This window comes from Sturnira hondurensis, unplaced genomic scaffold, assembly GCF_014824575.4.
Source record: "Sturnira hondurensis isolate 20B ecotype Veracruz unplaced genomic scaffold, ASM1482457v3 Scaffold0005563, whole genome shotgun sequence".
Lineage (NCBI taxonomy): Eukaryota > Metazoa > Chordata > Mammalia > Chiroptera > Phyllostomidae > Sturnira > Sturnira hondurensis.
The window spans coordinates 3,165,188-3,172,937 of NW_028078194.1; positions in this window are offsets into that span (position 1 = coordinate 3,165,188).

Consider the following 7,750-nt stretch of genomic DNA (forward strand, 5'->3'; position numbering starts at 1 on the left):
TCATGAACTTACAATAATACAGTTCCATTGACTCACCCGCCCTTGTTCTTGGTGCTTCTGTTATCATATCTTTATTTCTATAGCTGTTCTAAAATGTTTCTTTACAACATGATTTATTTTGCTTTCAATCGTTTGCTTACCTTCAAGGACATTATGAGAGGAAAATATTGTCATTTAAGTGCACCCTCTTATTTACCACTTCTGGGACTGTCTTTCCTTCTTTAGATCTGGTATCCTTCTGTATCATTTCCTGTTGGTATTTGTCCTGGGGCAGGTCTGCTGGTGGTAAATTCTCTCAGCTTTTGTTTAACTGAATATGCTTAATAAAAGGATGAAAATGTCTTTATTTCATCCTTTTAACTGAAAACTACTTTCACTGGATATAGAACTGTAGGTTGACAGGGCTTTTAATTGTTTCTTTTTGGTTTTAATTTCAGTACTTTAAATATTCTACTCTATTATATTCCCTTGTATGTAATATGCTTTTTTTCTAGTTGTTTTCAAGATAGTTTACCTTTGCCCTGGTTGGTGTAGCTCAGTGGATTGAGCGTGGGCCTGCAAACCACTCAATCGAGGTTCGATTCCCAGTCAGGGCACATGCCTGGGTTGCGGGCCAGTTCCCAGCAGGGGACTCAAGAGAAGCAACCATACATTGATATCTCTCCCCTTCCCCTCTAAAGATAAATAAATAAAAAATTTTAAAAAGATAGTTTACCTTTGATTTTTCAGCAGTTTGATGTGTCTAAGGGTGATTTTCCTTATAGTTATTTTTTCCTGAAATTTTCTTTTTTCCAGATCTTTAAGTCAGTAATTTTCATTACATTTAAGGAATTTTTGGTCATTATTATCTCAAATATTTTTTTGTTTCTTTATGCCTCCTTCTTTTGATGTTTCTACTATGTGTATATTGGATAACTTTTTTCCTACAGGTTTTTAAGGATCTCTTTATTTTTATTTTTTTCTTTCTGTACTTCAGATTGGAAAAGTTGTTATACTTTTCAATTTCAGAATTTCTGTGTGGTAATATATGCATACATATTTTCATTTCTCTGCTGAAATTTCCTAGCTATTTACTAAGGCATAGTATTTTAAGTTCTTCCACATTTTTCATTTTTTCTTAAGATATTTATAATAGCTGCCCTAAAATTTTTGTCTAGTAAATCCAGCACCTGAGCCATCTTGGGGTTAGTGTTTTTGACTTCTTTTGTTCTTGATTATAGGTCATATTTTCCTGCTTCTTTGCATACCTGGTAATTTTTTATTGTGTATTTGGTATTGCTGATGCTACATTCTAGAGACTCTGGATTCTCTTATCTCTCTTAAAAGAAGTTTATTTTTGTTCTACTAGGCAACCAATTACTGGTTTTCACCTTGAACTTGTATAGGTTGGGCTTTTCACTATGTTGGGGTAGATCTGTAGAAATCCCCTCAACTTAGCTTTTTCTGGAGAATTGGTGTGAGGCTTTTTTAGATTAGGTTGAGTGAGTAGCCCTTATCCTGAAGCATGGTTCTCACTTCCAACACGTGGCCTTTCTGGTCTCAACACTGGATACTTGAGGTATTAACAAGATATTAATGCTCTCTCTCAGCATTAATGCTCTCCACTATAGCTGTGCAGGATCTCCAGCCTCCAGCACTGCGTACTTAATTGTGCAGAAGTGTTCTCTGGTAAGCTCTGCACAGTCTCGCCCTGCACATATTCAGCACAATACTCAGCCAAAGACACGAGGAGAACTCCCTCCCGCTCTGCAGTTCTTCTTCCTCTCTAGTGCTGGATTTGCAGATCCCAGCCATTTCAGGAACCCTAAATCTGGTCTATGTTTTCTTGGCTCACCAGAACTACTGTGCTCAGCTTACATGCCAGCAATCCACACCATGGTTGGGACAATATCCCCAAGCAGATAACCAACAATGTGAGGCTTACCACCTGAATTTCCCTCAGGGGTCATCCTTTGCATTGCCTGTTTCCCTAGGTTAGACAATAGCTGCTTCATGTATTTTTCCAGTTTCAGGATGGTTTACCACAGGAGGGATGATCCAATACTGGTTATTACATTATAGCCCCAAAGCACATTCTGTTTTTTAAAAAAAGATTATTTATTTATTTATCTTTAGCGGGGAAGGAGAGAGGGAGAGAAACATCAATGTATGGTTGCCTTTTGTGCATCCCCTGCTGGTAGTTAGCCTGCAAGGAACCGGCCTGCAAGGAACCGGCCTGCAACCCAGGCATGTGCCCTGACTGGGAATCGAACCGCAATCGTCTGGTTCGCAGGCCTGCGCTCAATCCACTGAGCTATGCCAGCCAGGGCCCCAAAGCAAATTCTACATCCAATTTTTCAACTCTATAATATCCATATTTATGAAACATAACAAGAATATAAATTATCTAATCCATTAAAGAATTTAATATGGCCCTGGCTGGTGTGGCTCAGTTCATTGTAGTGTTCTTCCATGGATCTAAAGGTCACAGGTTCAATTCCCAGTCAGGGCACATACCCCAGGTTGCAAGTTTGATCCCTGATCAGGGTACATACAAGAAGGCAACCAGTCAATGTTCTCTCTCTCTCTCTCTCTTACTCTCTCTCTCTCTCTCCCCCCCCCGCCCCCCGTTCATTCCTCTCAGTCTAAACTTTTTTTAAAAAGTCCTTGAGTGAGAATAAAATTTTTTTAAGTTTAATATGTTAAACTTGGTATATCAAGCCAGTTAGACCACCTTGGCCATTTGCAAACACTGTACTGCTCTGCAGTGGTCCCTCCCGGCTGAATGATTAGCCAATGAGCCCTTCCCACCACCCTGCCCCTACGATCCATTTGAACTTTGGGCCTAGCTAATTGGATGCCTTATAGGGTCTGTTTTCAACTTTGCATAATGGAGGAGTCCAAATAGAAAAAGAAAAAATAGTTTTGTTTATAAGAGGCTATACCTAGAATGGCACTGCATCACATAGCCTACGATCTTTGTAGAGTAGGACGAAGGTCCATCAAAATGTCGGAGAGAATAAGCAAAAGAATAATACTATCTTATATCTGAATAGTGAGTTTCTTAATTGGGCCTCTCACAATTTAATGGAAAGGTAATAAGCTGTTATCATTCCCATTTTGCAAATGAGGAAACTAAGAATCAAATTAAGTAATTGACTTGGCCAATGTCACATGGATAGATGATAACAGAACTCAGAAAGGCAAAGTCCCTGTGAGTAAATTCACCAGTTATGGCCTGTTACATGGGCAGCTCAAATGAGCCTGGGAACAGACATGGCAAACTATGAGGTGTAATCTGAGAGATGCCAAATCAGTCACCCCCTAGCTTATCAGGGGGTCCAAAATTTCAGCATTAGTCATTCGTTTTAGCTTGAGCCATGGATGAGTTGTTAAAACGGAACTTTAATTATCTTACATTTTTTACAGCAATTCACATTTTTCCAAATGTGTTCTATATTTAATAATACCTAATGTTTATTATAAACCCTTTTACATGGCAGGCACTATATTATGTTTTGGCATATATTGGCTATTTTTATCTATATATTCATAATAATTCCAAAAGAAAGGTGCTATAAATATCTACATTTAAATATAAAGAAACTAAAGCATAAAAAGATTAAATATCTTGCCCTAAGTGATACAATTAATTAGAAAGACTTGGGATTTGAGTCTAGATCCAGCATTCCTGCTTTTAACCATTAAACTGTTACATAATTAGATCCAATCCAGAGTTTGCCAGCTAAAGACATTATTAATTCACCTTCCACAGATGAATCCGGAAAATTTAAGTGACCTGCCCAAGGTTTCCTCAATAATTATTAGTTGATTCTTAACTAATGCTGGGGGTCATGACTCCTAGTTAACTATTTCCAACATACTAAGCCAAAAAGATTAGCAGTTAACTCATGATCAGCAAAAAGAAAGATTGGGCAGACAGTTACATTTTTATGAGGGCTAAGGTAAGATATTTTGCAAAACTAAAAAGCAGCTGGAGAATTTTTAGTCCCAGATGGTGACAAAATTGTGAATTTCATTCTATAAATATTTACTGATTTCATAACTATATTCTCAGTACAGGAATACATCTACAAACAAAAAAAAAATTTCTGCTTTCATAGGATTTACATTCCAGTGGAATATAAGAAACTATTACTGATGACATAGAAGAATTATATTGAAGATAAAGAGGTGCAATATAAAGCAGAATCAAAAATTAATTTGGCCAAAAAAAATCAAATCTATTCCTTTAATAACTTGTTTATTTCCCATATGCTCCTTCCAGGAAACAACCCAGTGATGTGCAAAATGTAGGTGCCTTGAGATTTTTCAAAATATGACGTTAAACTTGTCGATGGTGTAAGTTACAGACTATCAAAGGATGAGGTGAGTTCCCCTGAACAGTAAGATAGGATTAGACGGATATGTAAAGACAAAAACTTGACGGCCGATTCGAGCACATCAAATCTTCAAGACCGTTTCCTGGCCTTAAATCTTGGAGGGTTATGATATTTCAGTACAATCTTCTCAAATCTTTCTTTTGTATGTCCTCTTCTAAGTTATCCAAAGTTCTTACTACTAAAAGGTGCAGTGCAGGCAACTAAAACAAGTGGAGATCACAGAGCAGGAGGGAAGCTGAGAGACTATTTCTGGCCCTGTGCAAACTACCTTCACCATCATCACTTAAACAGACGTCTAGCTTCTCCAGTTCTCTACTTGGATTTACTTGAACACAAGCATCAGAACTGACAAGGGACGAATTCCAGCTCGGGCTAGAAAAAAAAACCCAAACCTTTGATTCTTTAGCCCAAGTTGCTAGGCAGCAGCTGTTCCCACGCTGAAGGAGCCAGCTCTTGCTTTCATCAGCAGTTGTCAATCATGCCCAGCATGCAAGAGCCTCCAGGAAAAGCCTGTTTTCCTCCTCTGTCTTGCTGGTCCCATCCACGCCAGTTTTGTGGGATCTCTTGAGGACCACACTTAACTCGCAGGGCTCAGTGACTCCCACTTCATGCCTACAACTCGGGAAGGTGTATCCCTCTACCCAGGAGATGCCTCTGCTCATCGAAGGCAGCTGGAAGTTCCAGAGGGCTTCACTCTTGGGGCCCAACGGCTCTTTTGTACATGGGAATGAAAATCCAGGCCCTGTCATAGACAGGTTTGGGTGAATGAATTTATCAGATCATTTCTACTGGAAAAGAGGATGCCATAGATAGAGGTGGGGTGGGTGGTGGTGAGCAGAATGGCACCTGGCAAGAAAGAGAGGAGCAGGGAGAGGAAGAGGCAGTGACCAAGGGAGCAAGGAGGCCAGGAAGGGAAGCTGGAACCACTGGCGATAAACCAGCCAGCTCCTTGGTTTCCCCAACGGCTGACCTTAATATTTGGCAGCTATCCCAGTCTTTCACTAAACGGAACCTATGCATAAACCAGGAATGGGAACTGGAGGTCAAGATGAAGGGAGGCGTGGAGGATACTGCAATGCATTGCCAGGATCCTGAAAGACCTTTTCTTTCCAGCTGCTGGGACTGCTACCAGCCCCTCACCCTCAACCATCAGCCTCCTGTGGGCATTGCCCGGGCGGAGGAAACTGCCTGACCAAAATCACCTCTCCTTTGCAAGCAGTCCCACATCTAACTCAGAGGAATAAAGGCCCTGCCCATGGCACCTCTGCGGTTTCATCCCATCTTCTTAACTCCCATATGGTTGGCTGAGGCATCTGGTAAGACGGCATCACAGTCAGCTTCTCCCTCTGCTCAGTCCTGCTTCCTTCCCTTCTCTTCCACAAGGGTTGATTTCTAAGAAATCTGCACGCCAATCTCCATCTCAAGGTCTGCCTCGTGGGGAGCCCAGACTATGATGGCCGGGCCAGAGGCCTCCAGTTCCCAGAAGAAGCTTACCCCGAGACCAGGGTGTCCCAGGCTGCTATAATGGCTGCCCAATGCTCTGTGTAGGCTGCAACTGGAAAACCTGTTCCTGAGGGAGGTCCTGAAAGCTTAACTTCTCACACATTCAACAACCACCACAAACACAAAATGGTGGTTCACTTCATTCAATGAGCATCCACTGAGCATGTACTCTTGGACAAGGACCAAATTATTTGCTGCCACCGTGGCCGTCATCATCATGGTCAGCGTTGCTCCGAGTTTGTGTTTCAGACGCTATCTCCAGGTCTGGTGCTCTGGGAATTAGGAAACAAGTCACTATCCACCCATGTTCCCGTTACGGTTTCACAAACTGAGGTGCGCTCCCCATTCGGTCTTTGTATTTCCTGATCAAAGTGTTCTCAGTTTCCAAATTGTCCAGCTGTAGACACTTCCCCACCTGCTTGACCATCCCCATGGCTTCCTCTGGAATGGCTTCATTTATGCTGGGGTTATGTGTTTCCTTCTTTCCTAGAGGTGGCTGGACCAGAGTTTGGAACCAGGTAAGATTATATCCCTTCAGTTTGTTTCCAATGGTCTCACTGAAGATGTCCAACCAGACTTCACGGTAAAGCTACTGTATTTGGCTGTGTATAATGTGCACTCACGTTTTTGTGTACCTTATACAGGGGAATATTATACCCATGGTTAGACTTACAGTATGTAAGCATTATACCCTTGTGTAATGCCTGTCCTTATTTTTCCCTCAAAAACTTGGATAAAATGTGAGCACTTTACATGCAAAATACCGGTATTCACTGGGTCAGAGAGACTTTAGGACATCTCTAAGCATATGCAATAGTTAAAGTCCATCCCATGAACAAAATTTTAGTAGTTGTATTTCCTCACACACTACATTATATTCACCCTCCTGGACACTCAGATGCTAATTTTCTTGTGAGTGCTTTGTGATTTTTCTACCCTCTTTGACATTTCACTCCCTTAAACAATTTAATGTTTTCTATAAACTAAGAAGCCTGACTGCAGATGTCCTTTGCATGGATCTGGCTCCTAACCTGAGAATTAACCAGATCTTCTCTGACCACTCAGGATTCCACTATTTAGACCTCCACTAAGTGCCCAGATGCCTACTTTTTATTCCTTGCCTTTAATTTGTACCAGTTTTCCCTTGCAAAATCATCCCACAAATTTCATGATGATGCGTGCTGGGGACAGAGGCAATGTGGCGGCAAACATAAGGCTGCCCTAAGGTATTCACTGATGCAGACGTATCATGGACATACACCTGGAAAGGCTTCCTCATTTTCCCTTAGTGCTGCAGTGGAGTTGGTCTCCTTCACGGCCCCTAAACATGCTCCACTTCTGGTTGTGACCTGACCAGTTCCCCTATCCTGGATGTGAACTCTTTAGCCTTCCTAAGGTTGAATTCACTCCCTAGAGATTCCAAACAGACTCAGAATAAGAACAGGACACAAACGCTCTTGGGCAAGTGTCACCTATGGGACTTGGACAAGTTACCTTATAACTTCCAATGTAGACAGAATGGGACCAGTGAAACCTCATCATTGCATTCAATATGGGATGAATTGGCAAGTTCTGTGGTACTTTTCAAACATCCTTTGGACAAACTCTTGGGATTCGTCTCCTTATTAGAGACCATGAAGAATAACGTGCGCAGAATTTACAATATCACAAGGAGCGAAAGCACCTATTCTCTCATGTTGATCTCTGAAGAACTGGGAAATGGGGCATTTTATAAGGTGTGATTGTTAAATCTCTATTCTTCCTGGCTGTGAATCATATCTCTAAATATAGATTTGCGTGTGTGTGCATGCATGCGATTGTGGCATCTTCTCTGTTGACTCAAAGGATTTTATTTCAACTTTTCA